Source organism: Myxine glutinosa, chromosome 7, assembly GCF_964187855.1.
Source record: "Myxine glutinosa chromosome 7, kmMyxGlut1.1, whole genome shotgun sequence".
In the NCBI taxonomy this organism is placed as follows: Eukaryota; Metazoa; Chordata; class Myxini; order Myxiniformes; family Myxinidae; genus Myxine; species Myxine glutinosa.
Genome location: NC_136267.1, coordinates 4,848,186 through 4,870,685, shown reverse-complemented (window position 1 = coordinate 4,870,685; position 22,500 = coordinate 4,848,186). Strand labels below are relative to the sequence as shown.

The 22,500-nt window shown below is 46.9% G+C and overlaps 1 protein-coding gene across 1 annotated transcript in view; it reads right to left on the bottom strand.

Moving 5' to 3' along the window:
* Positions 1-21,647, bottom strand: part of SUOX (sulfite oxidase) — a 101,421-nt gene extending 79,774 nt beyond the window's left edge. The window contains exon 1 of the mRNA XM_068121704.2: positions 21,572-21,647. The gene's annotated coding sequence lies outside the window, so the exon portion shown is untranslated. The remainder of the gene's footprint in view (positions 1-21,571) is intronic.
* Between the last annotated feature and the right edge of the window lie 853 nt (positions 21,648-22,500).

The window sequence follows — 22,500 nt, the reverse complement described above, 5'->3', positions numbered from 1 at the left end:
ACATGTAATCAGAAGTAAATACATAGTGTAGATTACATCATTTGTGGATCTGATAAATTGGCAGTAAGCATTTTGTGAAACTGAATGTGCAGGTGCAGCATCTAACTCAATATGTCGAAATGTCACACACGTCCATGCCCGTGGGATTCCCACGGGTGACCCCACTAATATATATATATATATGTATATATATATACTTAATCCGCCGTCATGGTCTCCAATTCCACTGCTTCGCCGATGACATCCAGCTTTTCATCTCCACCAAGTCCATCTCCACCGCCACCCACTCTATCCTGACAAACTGCATCACTGAAATAAAATCCTGGCTTCAAATCAACTTCCTCAAACTTAACTGTGATAAATCTGAAATAATCATCATTGGCCCAAAAACGCTCACCAAGTCCACCCATAACTTTGCCCTCAACATCGACGGTTTCCCAGTATCCACCTCCCCTCACATCCGGAATCTTGGCATCATCTTTGACCAAACCCTCTCCTTCGACAAATACACTAAACAGATCACAAAGACAGCCTTCTTTCACCTGAAAAACATCGCCCGTCTCCGTCCATCCCTCTCCTCCGTGGCTGCAGAAACCCTCATCCACGCCTTCATCACTTCCCGTCTGGACTACTGCAATAGCCTCCTTTATGGTTCACCCTCAACAATCACCAATAAACTCCAATACATTCAGAACTCCGCTGCCCGTCTACTCACCCATTCCCGGACCCGTGACCACATCACCCCCGTCCTTTACAAGCTTCACTGGCTCCCCATCTCCCAGAGAATCCAGTACAAAATCCTCCTCTTGACCTACAAAGCCCTCCATAACCTGGCCCCATCCTACCTGGCTGACCTCCTCTCCAGACACACTCCCACCCGCAACCTCCGCTCTACTGGTACCAACCTCCTGACCCGCCCCCCCCCCCATCCGGACCAAATTTAGATCCTGGGGGGACAGGGCCTTCTCCATCGTTGCTCCCACCCTCTGGAACTCGCTACCTCACACCATCAGAGACTCCTCCTCACTCACCACATTCAAAACATCACTCAAGACCCACCTGTTCAACACTGCATTCAACATTGCATTCAACATTTAACCCACAGCATCTAACCCCTGACTATCTCCTCTCCTTCTCCCTCCTTTGTGCTTTGAATATTTCCCTATTGATTCTTCTTTTTTGCAATTGTTTTTATGTTTTGCTATGCATTATGTTTTGCACTCTGTCAAAGCGTCTTTGGCTTCCTGAAAAGCGCTATATAAAATAAATGCATTATTATTATTATTATAATATATATATATATATATATATATATATCTATATATATATATATATATATATCTATATATATATATATATATATATATATATATATATATATATATATATATATAATGTTGCGGTTTTGAGAACCCCTCACTTGTAAATACTTGTAAATAATTCTTGTAAATAATTCTCTTCATTTAATAAGGTCGCACCCATAGTTAGTCCACAAGCAACACGTAGGACACCATAGGACTTTAGTTATTTCCTTAATATGTGTTTCAGATAAGGCTGTGTTCCCAATAGTTGAATCTGCGTTGTATTAATTAAATAAGATAGGTCCTTTTCAATTCCATTCATTTTGCGGCTTGACTCTCTCCAAATTCTATTACGCACCTTTGCCTCACTCAGCTTCCGCACAAGCGCCGCCATTACGCAAGCGGGTCAAGCTTGGAGAAGAAGGGGGCGGAGCGCCCAGAATGAGGCGTGGCCCTGTTAGGGGCGGAGCCAGTGAGCCCTCGCTAACCAACCAGGGCTGAGGTGAGCTCACCGGTGGGCGGAGTGCGAGAGTATGCGGCTTGATTTCAAAGCGCACTATATAAGCGCAAGCGCGGTGCCTTTACACAGAAGAGAAGTGCTGAGAGGAGGAGGTGCTAAGCAAGAGAAGAGAGAGACGTGGAGGACTGGGGGTGCTCGCATTGCTGCAATAGGCTGAGGCCCTCTCGACCCCTCTTGTTGCCGGCTGTTGAGCTCGTTTGTACCAGATGCGCGAGGAATCATTAAGCGGTGCTGAACAGCTGAGAAAGGAGGTCACGAGCAGAGAACTGCGCATACGGACTTGCGAAGGACTACCCCCCGCCATATGTAAGGTCCGATTGTGCGCCAGCGACACGCAAGCTGCCTCCCATTCTTCAGCCTGGACCGGAGCCGGACCTCAACACCCTACCATCTGCCTGGACCTTCCTCCCCTACCATCTGCTTGGACCCTTCCTCCCCTACCCATCACCATCCCGTGTAAGTCTGTCTGTTCGTCCTGGGGTTAAGCAAGACTGTATAGGTAAGGCTGCCCTGTGTCCTGCTTCTTCTTCTTCTTGTATATTCTTTCCCTTTCATTTCCTCTTTGGGTTCTTGTACATAATTAATAAATCATATTTGTTCTTCCTTTCCTTTTGGTTTCCTCCCCATTCGATCGTCTTCGTCCTTTCTCTCCCTTGAGTACCTGTGGCACGATTTGGGAAACCGCTCAGGATCGGGTTTAGTCTTCTTGTTAATGGCTCAGGCTTCGGATTGCTAAACCGCTCGGCAATTCCCATCTTGTCCGCGGTCCGAGCGGGAGTTATCTCCCTGCTTTGCGGTTGGATTGGCACTCAGGTATTTTGGACTCCACTGACCAATCACCCTGGCCAATCTCGACTGGAAAGGAGTGTTATAATTTCCAGGATCGGGGTGCGGCCAGCTTAAAAGACAAGGGGATTAACCCCCCCTTGGTAAGGGGAGCGCCGACCCGGAATCCGCATCAATATATATATATATATATATATGTATATATACATACGTACACACACGTACGTACACACACACACACACACACACACACACACACACACACACACACACACACACAGTATAGTGTATATTATACTTGTACTGTAAATATATTGACCCATCGATGCACCCCCTCCCCATCCTCATCCAATTAACCCAGTGACCGTAAACGAAACACAACTGTCCCCTCACCCACCCAGCCCGTTCTCGTAAAAACAGCAAGACCCCAGGGATACCCACGGATACCCATGACAACTCATGAATAACCCATGGATCCCCATGAATACCTCATGGATACCCAATATTGAATACACCTTGGATACCCATTACTACTCCAACGATACCAACGGATACCCCATGGATAACCCCATGAATACCACACTGATACCCATGGATACTCCCATGAATACCACATGGATACCCCATGGATAACCCCATAAATACCCCATGGATAACCCCATGAATACCACATGGATACCCGTGGATACCTATGGATAATACCACGAATACCAACGGATGGTCCCATGAATACCCATGGATACCAATGGATAACCCCATGATGAATACCACGGATACCCCATTAACACAGGACACCCAATAGTACACAGACCGGTAGGTTCGTGCGGTACATGCTGTGCAACTCGGAATCCGTGGTTTGTGGATTTAAAACGAGTTTTATTTGGAAATCGCGGAACGAAACACTCACGTGAAATGCTCGACCTTTAAAAGGCTTTGGAATCGACGCAGGAATCAGGATAACGGATCGAGGTCGAGGTGTTCGACCAGTGAATGAAGGATCAAGAGCGAGGTGTTCGCCCAGGAATGAAGGATCCAGAGCGAGGTGTTCGACCAGGAATGAAGGATCCAGAGCGAGGTGTTCGACCAGTGAATGAAGGATCAAGAGCGAGGTGTTCGACCAGTGAATGAAGGATCCAGAGTGAGGTGGTCGCCCAGGAATGAAGGATCCAGAGCGAGGTCTTCGACCAGTGAGTGAAGGATCGAGAGCGAGGTCTTCGACCAGTGAGTGAAAGATCGCGAGCGAGGTCTTCGACCAGTGAGTAAAGGATCGAGAGCGAGGTCTTCGACCAGTGAGTGAAGGATCGAGAGCGAGGTCTTCGACCAGTGAGTGAAGGATCGAGAGCGAGGTCTTCGACCAGTGAGTGAAGGATCGAGAGCGAGGTGTTCGACCAGTGAGTGAAGGATCCAGAGCGAGGTGTTCGACCAGTGAGTGAAGGATCCAGAGCGAGGTGTTCGACCAGTGAATGAAGGATCCAGAGCGAGGTGTTCGACCAGTGAATGAAGGATCCAGAGCGAGGTGTTCGACCAGTGAATGAAGGATCCAGAGCGAGGTGTTCGACCAGTGATGAAGGATCCAGAGCGAGGTGTTCGACCAGTGATGAAGTATCCAGAGCGAGGTGTTCGACCAGTGAATGAGGGTCAAGGTCGATGTGTTCGACCAGTGAATGAAGGATCGAGGTCGAGGTGTTCGACCAGTGAATGAAGGATCAAGAGCGAGGTGTTCGACCAGTGAATGAGTTATTCCTCCCCCACAAACACTCGAGCTCTGTTCCTTTTCTCCCACTCACGTTTCATTCGTTCTGTTCTCGCAACATGAATTTCGTTCTCCGTACGAATTACACGCTGCTCACGGCAATAGATGGTTTCATATCGGTACGAGTGACTACCTTCAAAATGGTGTCGTGAATACGAGGCACGATATCTTTCCACGAGGGACAAGTTCAGGAAACCCGAACCGCGATAAAACGAAATCACGCGGACCGTGCGGGGCGGGGCCTGATTCGTTGAAACGGCCACGCCCCCTTGCCGACTGTATGACAAATGGTGTGAAATGCTGTTATGGACCCTTACCCTGATGGGGGTAAAGTTGGGGTTATAAAATGTGTACCCTTACCCTGATGGGGGCAAAGTTGGGGTTATTATATGTGTACCGTTACCCTGATGGGGGCAAAGTTGGGGTTATAAAATGTGTACCGTTACCCTGATGGGGGCAAAGTTGGGGTTATAAAATGTGTACCGTTACCCTGATGGGGGCAAAGTTGGGGTTATAAAATGTGTACCCTTACCCTGATGGGGGCAAAGTTGGGGTTATAAAATGTGTACCGTTACCCTGATGGGGGCAAAGTTGGGGTTATAAAATGTGTACCGTTACCCTGATGGGGGCAAAGTTGGGGTTATAAAATGTGTACCGTTACCCTGATGGGGGCAAAGTTGGGGTTATAAAATGTGTACCGTTACCCTGATGGGGGTAAAGTTGGGGTTATAAAATGTGTACCGTTACCCTGATGGGGGCAAAGTTGGGGTTATAAAATGTGTACCGTTACCCTGATGGGGGCAAAGTTGGGGTTATAAAATGTGTACCGTTACCCTGATGGGGGCAAAGTTGGGGTTATAAAATGTGTACCGTTACCCTGATGGGGGCAAAGTTGGGGTTATTATATGTGTACCATCACCCTGATGGGGGCAAAGTTGGGGTTATTATATGTGTACAGTCACCCTGATGGGGGTAAAGTTGGGGTTATTATATGTGTACAGTCACCCTGATGGGGGCAAGGTTGGGGTTGTTAAATGTGTACCCTTACCCTGATGGGGGCAAAGTTGGGGTTATTATATGTGTACCGTTACCCTGATGGGGGCAAAGTTGGGGTTATAAAATGTGTACCCTTACCCTGATGGGGGCAAAGTTGGGGTTATAAAATGTGTACCGTTACCCTGATGGGGGCAAAGTTGGGGTTATAAAATGTGTACCGTTACCCTGATGGGGGCAAAGTTGGGGTTATAAAATGTGTACCGTTACCCTGATGGGGGTAAAGTTGGGGTTATAAAATGTGTACCGTTACCCTGATGGGGGCAAAGTTGGGGTTATAAAATGTGTACCGTTACCCTGATGGGGGCAAAGTTGGGGTTATAAAATATGTACCGTTACCCTGATGGGGGCAAAGTTGGGGTTATAAAATGTGTACCGTTACCCTGATGGGGGTAAAGTTGGGGTTATTATATGTGTACCATCACCCTGATGGGGGCAAAGTTGGGGTTATTATATGTGTACAGTCACCCTGATGGGGGTAAAGTTGGGGTTATTATATGTGTACAGTCACCCTGATGGGGGCAAAGTTGGGGTTATTATATGTGTACTGTTACCCTAATGGGGGCAAAGTTGGGGTTATTATATGTGTACCGTCACCCTGATGGGGGCAAGGTTGGGGTTGTTATATGTGTACTGTCACCCTGATGGGGGTAAAGTTGGGGTTATTATATGTGTACCGTCACCCTAATGGGGGCAAAGTTGGGGTTATTATATGTGTACAGTCACCCTGATGGGGGTAAAGTTGGGGTTATTATATGTGTACCGTCACCCTAATGGGGGCAAAGTTGGGGTTATTATATGTGTACAGTCACCCTGATGGGGGCAAAGTTGGGGTTATTATATGTGTGCAGTCACCCAGATGGGGGCAAAGTTGGGGTTATTATATGTGTACCGTCACCCTGATGGGGGCAAAGTTGGGGTTGTTATATGTGTACCGTCACCCTGATGGGGGCAAAGTTGGGGTTATTATATGTGTACCGTCACCCTGATGGGGGCAAAGTTGGGGTTATTATATGTGTACCGTCACCCTGATGGGGGTAAAGATGGGGTTATTATATGTGTACCGTTACCCTGATGGGGGCAAAGTTGGGGTTATTATATGTGTACCGTCACCCTGATGGGGCCAAAGTTGGGGTTATTATATGTGTACCGTCACCCTCATGGGGGCAAAGTTGGGGTTATTATATGTGTACCGTCACCCTGATGGGGGCAAAGTTGGGGTTATTATATGTGTACCGTCACCCTGATGGGGGTAAAGTTGGGGTTATTATATGTGTACCGTTACCCTGATGGGGGTAAAGTTGTGGTTATTATATGTGTACCGTCACCCTGATGGGGGCAAAGTTGGGGTTATTATATGTGTACCGTCACCCTGATGGGGGCAAAGTTGGGGTTATTATATGTGTACCGTCACCCTGATGGGGGCAAAGTTGGGGTTTTTACATGTGTACCGTCACCCTGATGGGGTCAAAGTTGGGGTTATTATATGTGTACCGTCACCCTGATGGGGGCAAAGTTGGGGTTATTATATGTGTACCGTCACCCTGATGGGGGCAAAGTTGGGGTTATTATATGTGTACCGTCACCCTGATGGGGCAAAGTTGGGGTTATTATATGTGTACTGTCACCCTGATGGGGGCAAAGTTGGGGTTATTATATGTGTACCGTCACCCTGATGGGGGCAAAGTTGGGGTGTATTACATGTGTACAGTCACCCTGATGGGGGCAAAGTTGGGGTTATTATATGTGTGCTGTCACCCTGATGGGGGCAAAGTTGGGGTTATTATATGTGTACCGTCACCCTGATGGGGGCAAAGTTGGGGTTATTTTTTGTGTACCGTCACCCTGATGGGGGCAAAGTTGGGGTTATTATATGTGTACTGTCACCCTGATGGGGGCAAAGTTGGGGTTATTATATGTATACCGTCACCCTGATGGGGGCAAAGTTGGGGTTATTATATGTGTACAGTCACCCTGATGGGGGCAAAGTTGGGGTTATTATATGTGTACCGTCACCCTCATGGGTGCGAAGTTGGGGTTATTATATGTGTAACGTCACCGTGATGGGGGCAAATTTGGGGTTATTATATGTGTACCGTCACCCTCATGGGGGCAAAGTTGGGGTTATTATATGTGTACCGTCACCCTCATGGGGGCAAAGTTGGGGTTATTATATGTGTACCGTCACCCTCATGGGGGCAAAGTTGCGGTTATTATATGAGTACCGTCACCGTAATGGGGGCAAAGTTGGGGTTATTTTATATGTACCGTCACCGTGATGGGGGCAAACTTGGGGTTATTATATGTGTACTGTCACCCTCATGGGGGGGGGGGGCAAAGTTGGGGTTATTATATGTGTCCCGTCACCCTCATGGGGGCAAAGTTGGGGTTATATGTGTACCGTCACCCTCATGGGGGCATGTTGGGGTTATTTGTGTACCGTCACTCTCATGGGGGGGGCAAAGTTGGGGTTATTATATGTGTACCGTCACCCTGATGGGGGCAAAGTTGGGGTTATTATATGTGTACCGTCACCCTGATGGGGGCAAAGTTGGGGTTATTATATGTGTACCGTCACCCTCATGGGGGCAAAGTTGGGGTTATTATATGTGTACCGTCACCCTCATGGGTGGGGCCAAAGTTGGGGTTGTTATATGTGTACCGTCACCCTGATGGGGGCAAAGTTGGGGTTATTATATGTGTACCGTCACCCTCATGGGGGCAAAGTTGGGGTTATTATATGAGTACCGTCACCGTAATGGGGACAAAGTTGGGGTTATTATATGTGTACCGTCACCGTGATGGGGGCAAACTTGGGGTTATTATATGTGTACTGTCACCCTCATGGGGGGGGGGGGGCAAAGTTGGGGTTATTATATGTGTACCGTCACCCTGATGGGGGCAAAGTTGGGGTTATTATATGTGTACCATCACCCTGATGGGGGCAAAGTTGGGGTTATTATATGTGTACCGTCACCCTGATGGGGGCAAAGTTGGGGTTATTATATGTGTACCGTCACCCTGATGGGGGCAAAGTTGGGGTTATTATATGTGTACCGTCACCCTCATGGTGGAAAAGTTGGGGTTATTATATGTGTACCGTCACCCTGATGGGGACAAAGTTGGGGTTATTATATGTGTACCGTCACCCTCATGGGGGCAAAGTTGGGGTTATTATATGTGTACCGTCACCGTGATGGGGGCAAACTTGGGGTTATTATATGTGTACTGTCACCCTCATGGGGGCAAAGTTGGGGTTATTATATGTGTACCGTCACCCTCATGGGTGGGGCCAAAGTTGGGGTTATTATATGTGTACCGTCACCCTGATGGGGGCAAAGTTGGGGTTATTATATGTGTACCGTCACCGTAATGGGGGCAAAGTTGGGGTTATTATATGTGTACCGTCACCATGATGGGGGTAAACTTGGGGTTATTATATGTGTACTGTCACCCTCATGGGGGGGGGGGCAAAGTTGGGGTTATTAAATGTGTACCGTCACCCTGATGGGGGCAAAGTTGGGGTTATTATATGTGTACCGTCACCCTGATGGGGGCAAAGTTGGGGTTATTATATGTGTACCGTCACCCTGATGGGAGCAAAGTTGGGGTTATTATATGTGTACCATCACCCTGATGGGGGCAAAGTTGGGGTTATTATATGTGTACCGTCATCCTCATGGTGGAAAAGTTGGGGTTATTATATGTGTACCGTCACCCTGATGGGGACAAACTTGGGGTTAATATATGTGTACCGTCACCCTGATGGGGGCAAAGTTGGGGTTATTATATGTGTAACGTCACCCTGATGGGGGCAAAGTTGGGGTTATTATATGTGTACCGTCACCCTGATGGGGGCAAAGTTGGGGTTATTATATGTGTACCGTCACCCTGATGGGGGCAAAGTTGGGGTTATTATATGTGTACCGTCACCCTGATGGGGGCAAAGTTGAGGTTATTATATGTGTACCGTCACCCTGATGGGGGCAAAGTTGGGGTTATTATATGTGTACAGTCACCCTGATGGGGGCAAAGTTGGGGTTATTATATGTGTTCCGTCACCCTCATGGGTGCGAAGTTGGGGTTATTATATGTGTAACGTCACCGTGATGGGGGCAAATTTGGGGTTATTATATGTGTACCGTCACCCTCATGGGGGCAACGTTGGGGTTATTATATGTGTACCGTCACCCTCATGGGGGCAAAGTTGGGGTTATTACATGAGTACCGTCACCCTGATGGGGGCAAAGTTGGGGTTATTATATGTGTACCGTCACCCTCATGGGGGCAAAGTTGCGGTTATTATATGAGTACCGTCACCGTAATGGGAGCAAAGTTGGGGTTATTATATATGTACCGTCACCGTGATGGGGGCAAACTTGGGGTTATTATATGTGTACTGTCACCCTCCAGGGGGGAACAAAGTTGGGGTTATTATATGTGTACCGTCACCCTGATGGGGGCAAAGTTGGGGTTATTATATGTGTACCGTCACCCTGATGGGGGCAAAGTTGGGGTTATTATATGTGTACCGTCACCCTCATGGGGGCAAAGTTGGTGTTATTATATGAGTACCGTCACCGTAATGGGGGCAAAGTTGGGGTTATTATATGTGTAGTCACCCTCATGGGGGGGTGGCAAAGTTGGGGTTATTATATGTGTACCGTCACCCTGATGGGGGCAAAGTTCGGGTTATTATATGTGTACCGTCACCCTGATGGGGGCAAAGTTGGGGTTATTATATGTGTACCGTCACCCTGATGGGGGCAAAGTTGGGGTTATTATATGTGTACCGTCACCCTGATGGGGGCAAAGTTGGGGTTATTATATGTGTACCGTCACCCTGATGGGGGCAAAGTTGGTGTTATTATATGTGTACCGTCACCCTGATGGGGGCAAAGTTGGGGTTATTATATGTGTACCGTCACCCTCATGGTGGAAAAGTTGGGGTTATTATATGTGTACCGTCACCCTGATGGGGGCAAAGTTGGGGTTATTATATGTGTACCGTCACCCTGATGGGGACAAAGTTGGGGTTATTATATGTGTACCGTCACCCTGATGGGGGCAAAGTTGGGGTTATTATATGTGTACCGTCACCCTCATGGGGGCAAAGTTGGGGTTATTATATGTGTACCGTCACCCTGATGGGGGCAAAGTTGGGGTTATTATACGTGTACCGTCACCCTCATGGGGGCAAAGTTGGGGTTATTATATGAGTACCGTCACCGTAATGGGGGCAAAGTTGGGGTTATTATATGTGTACCGTCACCGTGATGGGGGCAAACTTGGGGTTATTATATGTGTACTGTCACCCTCATGGGGGGGGGAAGTTGGGGTTATTATATGTGTACCGTCACCGTGATGGGGGCAAACTTGGGGTTATTATATGTGTACTGTCACCCTCATGGGGGGGGGGGCAAAGTTGGGGTTATTATATGTGTAACGTCACCCTGATGGGGGCAAATTTGGGGTTATTATATGTGTACCGTCACCCTCATGGGGTCAAAGTTGGGGTTATTATATGTGTACCGTCACCCTGATGGGGGCAAAGTTGGGGTTATTATATGTGTACCGTCACCCTGATGCGGGCAAAGTTGGGGTTATTGGATGTGTACCGTCACCCTGATGGGGGCAAAGTTGGGGTTATTATATGTGTACCGTCACCCTCATGGTGGAAAGGCTGGGGTTATTATATGTGTACCGTCACCCTGATGGGGGCAAAGTTGGGGTTATTATATGTGTACCGTCACCCTGATGGGGGCAAAGTTGGGGTTATTATATGTGTACCGTCACCCTGATGGGGGCAAAGTTGGGGTGATTATATGTGTCGGTCGAAGACCTCAAGGGAAGGAAGAAGAAGAAGAATCAGAGCAACAATGTTTAATGGGATCGATTACAAACACACAGTGTGGAGCGAGGCTCAAGAATGCACCGCCTAACACGCAGCGGGCAATTTCTCAAGACACTCACTGAAAAATAAGCAAAAAGTCATTTCATTTATAGCAAAATATCAGACAAGAATCTGCGCTAAAGACATAGCAAACCCTGGGCCATAACGACAACACCTCCCATTGTCCCTTCCTACAGAAGGCCAAACTTGGACAAACAGATGTAAGCATGGGATGGGCTGAGCTTTTTTGGCTCTTTATCTAAACATATCAGACCCGAGCGCAGGCCGAAGTAAATATTCTCATACACTAGGCTAAATGGTAGATGAATGATTGGATACACGTGCTGAATACATTAACAATCAAGGATATGTAATGTCTATATTTCTCCCGAGGTTGGTTTCGTCCTTTTTTAGGAGACATACTAGAAACTACAAAGATATATAATTAATTATTCCCTTTGCGAAGAAGGCGTTTAGCATACATGTTTTCCCTGTACGTGGGTCGCGAGCATATTATCTACTGTTTGGCACATACATTCAAGGACTAATTTACTAGGCTAAGGATCCACCCTGCACGTCGAGCCTCGAAACCACATTTTGTCCACTCGCCTCTGCCTGCAGCTGAGTCCAAATCAGTTTTCAGAAGCACGATATATAATTTCAGATGTTATACTCAATTGAGTCATGGGGTTTAAACCCTAATGGCTAACAGTTCCTTCCTTTGTCTTTACAAGACACCTCCTTGGAAAGACACCGTATATCCCGGTGGTCAGCATCCCAATTAGTCACATGCCAGGCGCGATACAGCGTCACGCATGCTCAAGAAAGATATCGGCCCTAACTGGCCGTCTAACATTCAACGTATGAATTGTTAGCCATAATTCGCGACGACGGCGCCTGTTTAAGAGATTGCTGCCGCCCGGCCGGATTCCGAATCCACCCTCGCAGCGGCGTAAGTGCGACCCGGTTGCCAGCCAGATTTAGGGGCCCTCTTTATGCAGGCGTGGTCCTCGCGAATTAGGGCAAACAATCGACGTCCAATGCCATCAAGCCTTGTACATATGATTGCTCTGTGGAAGAATAGGATGCACATTCGTCATCACCAATATCCATCTCCTCATAATCGCAAATCTCCATCTCCACATAGTCTGTGTCAACGTCAGTATTCAAAGTGTTGGGTGTTTTAAGCTGAGACGATCCCAAAGTGGTTGTTACGGGTGGTGTAAGTGGTGGTGAGGTGGTTCTCCCGGATACATGTTTGCCATCCGCTCCTTACTGCTGGCATAATAGCAATAGCCTTTAAAAGAACCTACACTTTCTAAATCACAGGTATAATCATCCCAACTAAAATCATCATTATCAGAATCCCAAGCATCAATAGGTTCATCGATTTCCCCACATACTCCTTCCTTTTCTGCCAATAACATATCCAAAGCCACTTGATTCTGCATCACCATCGTTCGCATATGCACTAATTCGTTTTCCAATTGTAGTTCTGCGATTCGGGTTTCGTTTCCAATTCGTTCCATTACTAATGCGAGACTATCTATTCGCCAATCATTCATAATACATAAGAGGCGTTAGCCAGTACACGCAAGGGGTTTACCACAAGTATCACAGTCATCACAAACATCAATACAGGCAGCAGCCAGTTCCCACATGGGATCAACACAAGTATCACAGTCATCACAAAATTCAATACAATTTTCTGGAGCGCTGGTCACAACTGCCTTGTTGAAGGGCCCATTCAGGTCGACGGCCTTTGTAGTCAGAACCATAGTCGTTGTCGGCGGCTTCTTCACTTTCCATCCTGTAAAATACTTTCTTACACACACCATGATCAAATTCCTAGCCCCCCGTCCCACCAATTGGCATTTAGTTACCTTATCTCTCAGATGGTTGGCTTATTCATAGCCGCATTTCCTGTGTCGTGTCTGGAAATTCGAATGCCATATTTACTTTTACCAATTTCCGAAAATACCTTCCTTTTAATCATCTTCCCTACATCTAATAATACATGATTTACCAAATTTACCTTGGGAAAAATGGATCCCAGATAACAAGTCCCTCCCCACTGGTCGGGTAAGTATGGATATGCTTTATTTCCGCAAATAAACATCACTCCATGGGGTGGGATAAGGGCCGAGGCCATGCATTTACTGATCTCAACGCGGGTGGCGCTTGGTGTTCCCCAAGATATGGTTAGCTTGGTTACGTTATGCTGGGCCTGGTCATCTATGGTTATTACAAGGGGGCCTCCCTTTTCTCTCCCTCTGGTGTCGGATGGCAGGGTATGGGTACATTCCGAGGTTCCCATCTGAACGTGTCCCTTTCCTATAAGACACACCCGTCCCTTTTGCTCTGTCACCCAGACTGGATCAGGTGGTTTGTCTAACAAAGCCTGCTTAATGGGTGGGGTATATCGAAACTCCCGGGAACACACTGCTGGGGATTTTGGGCCTATCAGTTCCAAGGTTGTGGTCAGACATGGGGTACGCAAGGGTCCTGAGCACATATCTCGTAGGGACAGGGGCAGCACTACCATTTCTATCCCTGTCGTACTGGTGTGGGGAAAATGCATGCACATCCAACAACGTGATCGGTTCTGTACCTTCGCCATTGCACGGGTCACTGTCCAATACGTATTTTCCTTTGGCTTTTTCCTGCTTTCGATCCGTCGGTGCGGAATTAATATGTATGAGATGCATGGTGGCCTATAGTCGTAGGGGGTCTGTGACGTCATGAATTCACATTGTAGTATCAGAGTAGTGCCGCTGTTCAGTAATACATGCGTGGTTAAATTGTTCGAGCCCTTTCCCCATTTGTAACCTGGCCTGGCCATGTTTACTATTGGTGCGCTGCCTTGTCGTGGCGCTTGCTTCAAACGACTGAGGGCAGCAAAACCTGTCTTCCTTCCATGTGAGTCTGTGTACAACGCCCTCCACATTATCCGTGTCCATACGTCTTCCTTTACATGGCAGCAGGGTATATTTATCCTCTGACCCCAGATAACTCTCTGCCGGTAGACCTTAACGGTTTGGTCGCCATATGCATATGTCTCCGTGTTCGCCCATGCCCTCGTGTCCCCAGTGCTGGCAAAGCAGTATATTAAACTAAGTGTGATTGCCACCCCTAACAGGCGGTGGTGCAGCATCCTCGATCTGTGGTGGTGCGTTTGAGGTGTCTGTGTTTGTGGGTATGGCCAACTTACAATGTGTGGCATGTACCCAGGACGACTTGCCCTCACAAAACACCGCTGTTGGTGTGATCAGAAGAACTTGGTATGGCCCCGTCCACCTTGGTTCGAGCGCAGTCTTACGGGTGAAATGCTTCACCAGCACGTAATCTCCTGCCTCGAAGGTGTGGATAGGCTTGCTTGTTGGCTCCGGCAGGGCCTCCCGAACGCGTTCATGTATGCTGCGTGCCACATGGGATAGACCTATGCAAAACTTTAAAAACATGTCATCCATGATAGGTAATTCAAGGGCTGCCATATCCACTGGCGCCGATACCGTTGACATATAGCGCACGAGCGACAGACCATGGTAACCACAGTCGAAAGGCCTGGTGCTGCCCAGGTGGAAGTGACCTGCCTCATCACCCCCCTATGGCACACATGGCCATTTTGATGCGCCATGCGTGCCAACCATGGCAATAAAGCTCGCGGTGCCACGGGTTTGTCATTAATCGTCCACATTTGTCCTTCTGCGGGGCGCTGAGCTCCCAATTTAATCCAATCTTAATGTTCTACGTTTGAGGCCGCGGCTTGTAATTGTATTACATCGAACTCTGTAGGTGCGGATGTCGGAACGTCTGTCTGGGCAGTCGCTTTAGCGCCCTGTTTGCGCGTAACTACTGGCATATTATACCCAACCTGTTGGTTTGCCGCTAGTGCTGCTGCTTCGTCGGCTCGGGCGTTTCCACGGGCCACAGCGTCGTCTGTACGCTGGTGACCTCGGCATTTAACTACAGCTATTTCACGTGGAAGCATAATACTATGAAGCAGATTTCGCACTAAGTCCCCATTTTTAATGAGTGCTCCCGCTGAAGTGAGGAACCCTCTCATTTTCCATATGGCCCCTTTGTCGTGGACCACTCCGTGTGCGTATGCCGAGTCTGTATAAATTGTCACTGCTTTTTCCTCGCTTACTTCGCACGCTCTCGTGAGTGCGTACAGTTCAGCTTGTTGTGCTGACCAGGTGGGCGGGAGGCGGCCGCTTTCGACCGTCTCCGTATCCGAGCATACTGCGTACCCAGATAACAGGGATCCGTCCCAAGCCCGTTTGGCTGAACCATCGACGTAATAGGTGTGATCGGCTTCCTGTAGCGGAGTGTCCTGTAAGTCAGGCTTTACTGTTGATATTAATTGGACCACGTCCGTGCAAACGTGCGGGATTCCCTCCTCCTTTGTTGGCAAAAGTGTCGCTGGGTTAAGAATGGTACACCGCATCACCGTCACGTTGGGTGCCATAATTAATGCCGTTTCGTATTGCATCAGTCGAGTGGCTGTGAGATGCTGTGTGTTTCGCTGTTGTAGCAGTGTATGGACGCAATGCGGTACCTGTAAAAGGACCGGATGTCCCATAACTATGTCGGCCGTCCGCTCAACTGCGTATCGGGCAGCCGCCACGGCTTGTAAACACAGCGGAAAGCCTTGTTCTACCGCATCAAGCTTTTTGCTGAAATAGGCTACCGGACGTTCCCTATCTCCATGAGTCTGAGTTAACACGAATTGTGCGAATCCCCCTACTGCATGGGTGAAAAGTGTGAAGGCCTTTTTATAATCGGGAAGGCCTAAGGTTGGGGCCGTTATCAGGGCTCGTTTGAGTCCTTCGTAGCAGCGTATTCGATTGTCCGTCTAGTTCACCATCCGTGGCTGGTCGTTTTTCGTCGCCTCATATAGAGGTTTTGCTAATAACGCATAGTCAATTATCCATGTACGACAATACCCTGCCATTCCCAAAAATCGCAACGAACACACTAACACTTCACTGTTATCCTTCACTTCACTTCAAAATTTCACTGTTATCCTATCAATACCTGGACATTTTTTTTCCCTTCCTTCCTAGATACGCGAATTTCACACCAGTATAAACCCACTGGAAAAATTATCTGAAAAATAACGAAATCGTCTCCAAGTTCTCTAACTAATCTCCATTCGCAATCACCAATTTTACCCTCCTATGCATTTTGCCTTAGGTTTTAGAACCTAGAGTCTACCAAAAACAACAACTAGCCTCCCAAAGCCATTTCCCTGCAAGAGCGGAGGTTAGCCTTGCGGTCCACATGACAATCTTCTTCATTTTGCTCTATCACCTCCCTTTGAGCAATAATTTAATTGATGTGATTCCCATATACCTGGTGGAGTTCTGTTCACCTGGTCTGCAGAGCCGTGATCCAATCTTCACCAGCCCCCAATCACCTTCTTATCACAAAACAACAGTCCATAACTAACCACTTTTTTTATTTCTTGTCTTTTCCATCAACTTTTATAACCTTTTCCTCCACTTTCTCATCAATTCCTGCAGTCACCTGTCATTGACAAGTAATCCATCTGATTCGACTTTCCAATTTAATCATCTTTGCACTTTCCATGACCTTCTTCTCACTTCCTTTTAAACCTTTTCTTCAGACACAACCCACATGAGTTATGAATACAATTTCCCCTTTCAGGCACGTGTCTAGTCACTCACAAAGTGTCCATAAGACAACGTCATTATATTTCACAGAACTCCACCACTCTATTAAATCCTAAACATGCCCAATGGGCAATCCACGAAAAAATCTAAGCATTTTCAGTCCCCCTTTTCCATACACTAGCCAATGTAAGTCAGCCAAACATAAACAAAGAGGTTCCAGCGAGTTGTGACCTCCATAACTCTAAACAACTCCGCTGGCACCTTTTAAAACAAACTTTCCCAGTCACTTACTAAAATAAAGTGCAGCTCTTGTCCGTAGATATACGTTAACCAAGGTTACATGAGACTTGACAACAATATTCCTGCCCCGTGGAGCAAGGCATCAGAGACAACTCCCCTCTCCACCTGAACTTATCCCAGGTAGAATTTAGCTACCTACAGAGAAAGTACCTGCTCAACACATTTACAAACCAATTCGTCCCCTCGTATTAGGGGACGTCACAAATGTTCCACCACAATTCACAGCAGGTGACCACCCACCTGCCTTCTGTCGAAGTCCAGTTCAATTTCCATTCACAGACAGACAGACAGACAGATAAACGGACCGGGTGAAACCATAACCATCCATCCTTCCGATTGGACTCACGTCAGCATCACATGTCATTCTTGCCTTCATTCAACGCATTCTGCCATCCCAAGTCGGCCAAATACAAGCCCCGGCCATGCCGTTGAATAAACACCCAGTCGGTTGACAGCCTATCATTTTTGACTTTCACTCCCATTCTCCCTTGCTACATCTGGAGAGCCGTTAATGTGGGGATGTAATTGAACACTTGTTTTAAAGCCCTGTCTACACATGCTCTCCATAACATACTCATTATTCCCTGCCAATTTTACTCATCCGGATTGCCCAACGCCCGTAGGCAATTTGGGGAACCCCTTGTCAATCCATGACACACTTCAATGACTCACACCATAAACACAAATACACGCTGCAATGACAGATCATTCATTCCCTTATACACAAATACCTGTACTCACTCCAACACATCCAGTGCGTAGCTTAACTTAAAATACTCATCGTCCTACCTTTCTTGGGCTAGTCCCTCCTGGTAGTCCTAAGATCGGGTCGCCCCCCGATCCCTAACCTTAAACGCAGTTCTCACGCCGGAGTAACTTAACACCTATTATCTATCACCCACATATGGGTCTACCTGCTTCCCACGCAGGAAGCTTACCTGAGGGATATCCCTCCTTATCTCGGGCGCTTTGTATAATCGATTCATTACCCACTGCTGCTCTGGTTTAAACTAAATATGGTTCGGAATGCAAGCCAGGTGGTACAGCCGACAGAGGTCCACACGTCCAAAGCAAGGCAGGAGGCTTCAATTTCGATGTGCAAAAATTGCTTACCCAAATTAGGTGCCGGCAGGCCTCCTTCCCGACCTGGAACGTGAGGATCCACCTCGTCTGCACACTTGGATGATCCCACTTCTGACACCAAAATTGTCGGTCGAAGACCTCAAGGGAAGGAAGAAGAAGAAGAATCAGAGCAACAATGTTTAATGGGATCGATTACAAACACACAGTGTGGAGCGAGGCTCAAGAATGCACCGCCTAACACGCAGCGGGCAATTTCTCAAGACACTCGCTGAAAAATAAGCAAAAAGTCATTTCATTTATAGCAAAATATCAGACAAGAATCTGCGCTAAAGACATAGCAAACCCTGGGCCATAACGACAACACCTCCCATTGTCCCTTCCTACAGAAGGCCAAACTTGGACAAACAGATGTAAGCATGGGATAGGCTGAGCCCTTTTGGCTCTTTATCTAAACATATCAGACCCGAGCGCAGGCCGAAGTAAATATTCTCATACACTAGGCTAAATGGTAGATGAATGATTGGATACACGTGCTGAATACATTAACAATCAAGGATATGTAATGTCTATATTTCTCCCGAGGTTGGTTACGTCCTTTTTTAGGAGACATACTAGAAACTACAAAGATATATAATTAATTATTCCCTTTGCGAAGAAGGCGTTTAGCATACATGTTTTCCCTGTACGTGGGTCGCGAGCATATTATCTACTGTTTGGCACATACATTCAAGGACTTGCTTACTGGGCTAAGGATCCACCCTGCACGTCGAGCCTCGAAACCACATTTTGTCCACTCACCTCTGCCTGCAGCTGAGTCCAAATCAGTTTTCAGAAGCACGATATATAATTTCAGATGTTATACTCAATTGAGTCATGGGGTTTAAACCCTAATGGCTAACATATGTGTACCGTCACCCTGATGGGGGCAAAATTGGGGTTATTATATGTGTACTGTCACCCTGATGGGGGCAAAGTTGGGGTTATTATATGTGTACCGTCACCCTGATGGGGGCATAGTTGGGGTTATTATATGTGTACAGTCACCCTGATGGGGGCAAAGTTGGGGTTATTATATGTGTACCGTCACCCTCATGGGTGCGAAGTTGGGGTTATTATATGTGTAACGTCACCGTGATGTGGGCAAATTAGGGGTTATTATATGTGTACCGTCACCCTCATGGGGGCAAAGTTGGGGTTATTATATGTGTACCGTCACCCTCATGGGGGAAAAGTTGGGGTTATTACATGAGTACCGTCACCCTGATGGGGGCAAAGTTGGGGTTATTATATGTGTACAGTCACCCTGATGGGGGCAAAGTTGGGGTTATTATATGTGTACCGTCACCCTCATGGGTGCGAAGTTGGGGTTATTATATGTGTAACGTCACCGTGATGGGGGCAAATTTGGGGTTATTATATGTGTACCGTCACCCTCATGGGGGCAAAGTTGGGGTTATTATATGTGTACCGTCACCCTCATGGGGGCAAAGTTGGGGTTATTACATGAGTACCGTCACCCTGATGGGGGCAAAGTTGGGGTGATTATATGTGTACCGTCACCCTCATGGGGGCAAAGTTGGGGTTATTATATGTGTACCGTCACCCTGATGGGGGCAAAGTTGGGGTTATTATATGTGTACCGTCACCCTGATGGGGGCAAAGTTGGGGTTATTATATGTGTACCGTCACCCTGATGGGGGCAAAGTTGGGGTTATTATATGTGTACCGTCACCCTGATGGGGGCAAAGTTGGGGTTATTATATGTGTACCGTTACCCTGATGGGGGCAAAGTTGGGGTTATTATATGTGTACCGTTACCCTGATGGGGGCAAAGTTGGGGTTATTATATGTGTACCGTCTGAGTCGGGGGATGTGAAGATGACAGTTATCTCTGAATTCATCAAGTTCTGTGTTAATCTCTTCCAAAGTTGTTTAAACATTTTCCAATAACAAGGCATGGATTCCCAAGGAGCTGAAAGACTTGCTAGATCAGGCAAAGCAGGGAAGGAAGCCATTTTAGATAGAGATCGATCGCAAGTGGAAGCTTTTCATAAAGAAGTCGATTTACAAATTACAAAGTCGAAAGCAGATTATAAAGAAGAAGAATCAGGGCTTGGATGAGGGTCTGGTGGTGAATGTCAATGAGGTTCGTGATGTATTTGCTAAGACTAAGGTAAGCCAGGCCACTGGTCCAGGTGGTATTTCTAATAAGTTTTTGAAACTTTGTAGTTAACATGTTGCCCCGGTATTTGCATGTATTCATCAATCACTCTTGGGTAATGGTGTCATTCCCCACCATCGGAAATCTTCAATTATCATTCCACAGGTAGATAACCTGCCCCTCTGGGTTGGTCAAGTTTGCGCATCACTTGCCGAACAACGTGTTGTCTGTGTTTTGCAAGAGGACTATAGATGTTTTAGTGGTGTGCTCTTCAAAGGTCTAAACTCTAAAGGTCTCAAGGGTACGTTCCAATAGTAGTTAGTGTCTCAGGGGTCAAAGGTTCGAATCTCTCAAGCACGCAAAAAGGGTCTAAAATGGTCTAAGTGATCCAAAGCTCCAAATGGTGAAGGGTCCAAGCTGTCTATCCACTCTGAAGGATGTATGGGGTCTAAATGGTGTTAAGGTATCAGCGGTTTAAAGGGTATATGAATGGTCGAAAGGGTGTATGGATGTAAAGGTGTCTTAAAAGTAAAAGGTGTATCAAGGATCTTGGGGGTCTTTGCGTCTTAAGAATATTTATGGGTCTTAGGGCCTTAAGGTTACTCGAGGACTTGGGGATCTAAATTGTCTTTGGGGTTTTATAAGGTCTTAGGGGTATTAAGGGTCTCAAGGGTATTTGGGGTTGAATGGGTCTTAAAGAGACTTATAGGTCCAAGGAGTCTTACAGGGTCTTTAAAGGTGTAAGGGGTCTTCACAGTCTAAAGGGCCGAAAGGTTTAAAAGGTACATTCCAATAGTACATAATTAATAGACGTATGTGCAGTCAGGGCGCAACAGACGTTCAAGCAGTACGTAATTAATGGACATGGAGTCACAGGGCTTCACGGACCGCGTTTTTCATTTCTATATCTACTGTATAGATGACCAGCCCACAGGATAACTCAGACTCCTACAGGTACACACACTTACCTGTGTAGCCTGGGTTCAGATCACGAACATCTGCATGGACGTTCGCAAACAGCCCTCACATCCACAACAAGAATGAAAGAACAGACCCAAACAAATACAAACCAGTGAGCTTACATGTAGAGATACAAGGAAAGTCATGGAATCCATCTTTTCCCCAATGTAGGAAGTCCACATATCCGTGTTCGTTCTGAGGTTGGAGTTACAAGTCGAAAACGAGGAATTAGCCAGGTATGTGAGACAACAGGTTTCACAACAGGTGTACTGGTTCAATGTCAAATGTTGTTATGATAAGATTCTTGTTTCGAGTTCAAACAACATCGAATGTAGGTACACGTATGTTATAAAAGAATACTCTTGTTAAACATGCTTCCTTCCGATAATAGGAAGCAAGCCAACATGATCCCATCACTGATGTATTGATACTCGTACTATTGGTATTCCTGGAAAAAGAGTGGATCCGCAAAGCTCCCTGAACGCACAAAACCCACAATGCCAAATAAGGATTTTGAAGCTTCAATAAAAAAGGTTTTCACTTTGTAGCGTTATCATTTTGCTTTTGGTTCCGTAATACGTGAATATGCTTTCGCCTTGATGTAACGGGGTTTCCCAACGGAATTTTTATACTTGGGCTAAGGCTCGTAATATAGCTCACACACAGATACACACACACACACACACACACACACACACACACACACACACACACACACACACACACATCCACACACACACACACACACACACACACACACACACACACACACACACACACACACATACACACACACATACACACACACACACACACACACAGATACACACACACACACACACAGATACACACACACACACACACACACATCCACACACACACACACACACACACACACACATACACACACACACACACACACACAGATACACACACACACACACACACACACACACACGTCCACACATGTCCACACACATCCACACACAGACAAACACACATCTACACACACATCCACACACACACACACACACACACACACACACACACA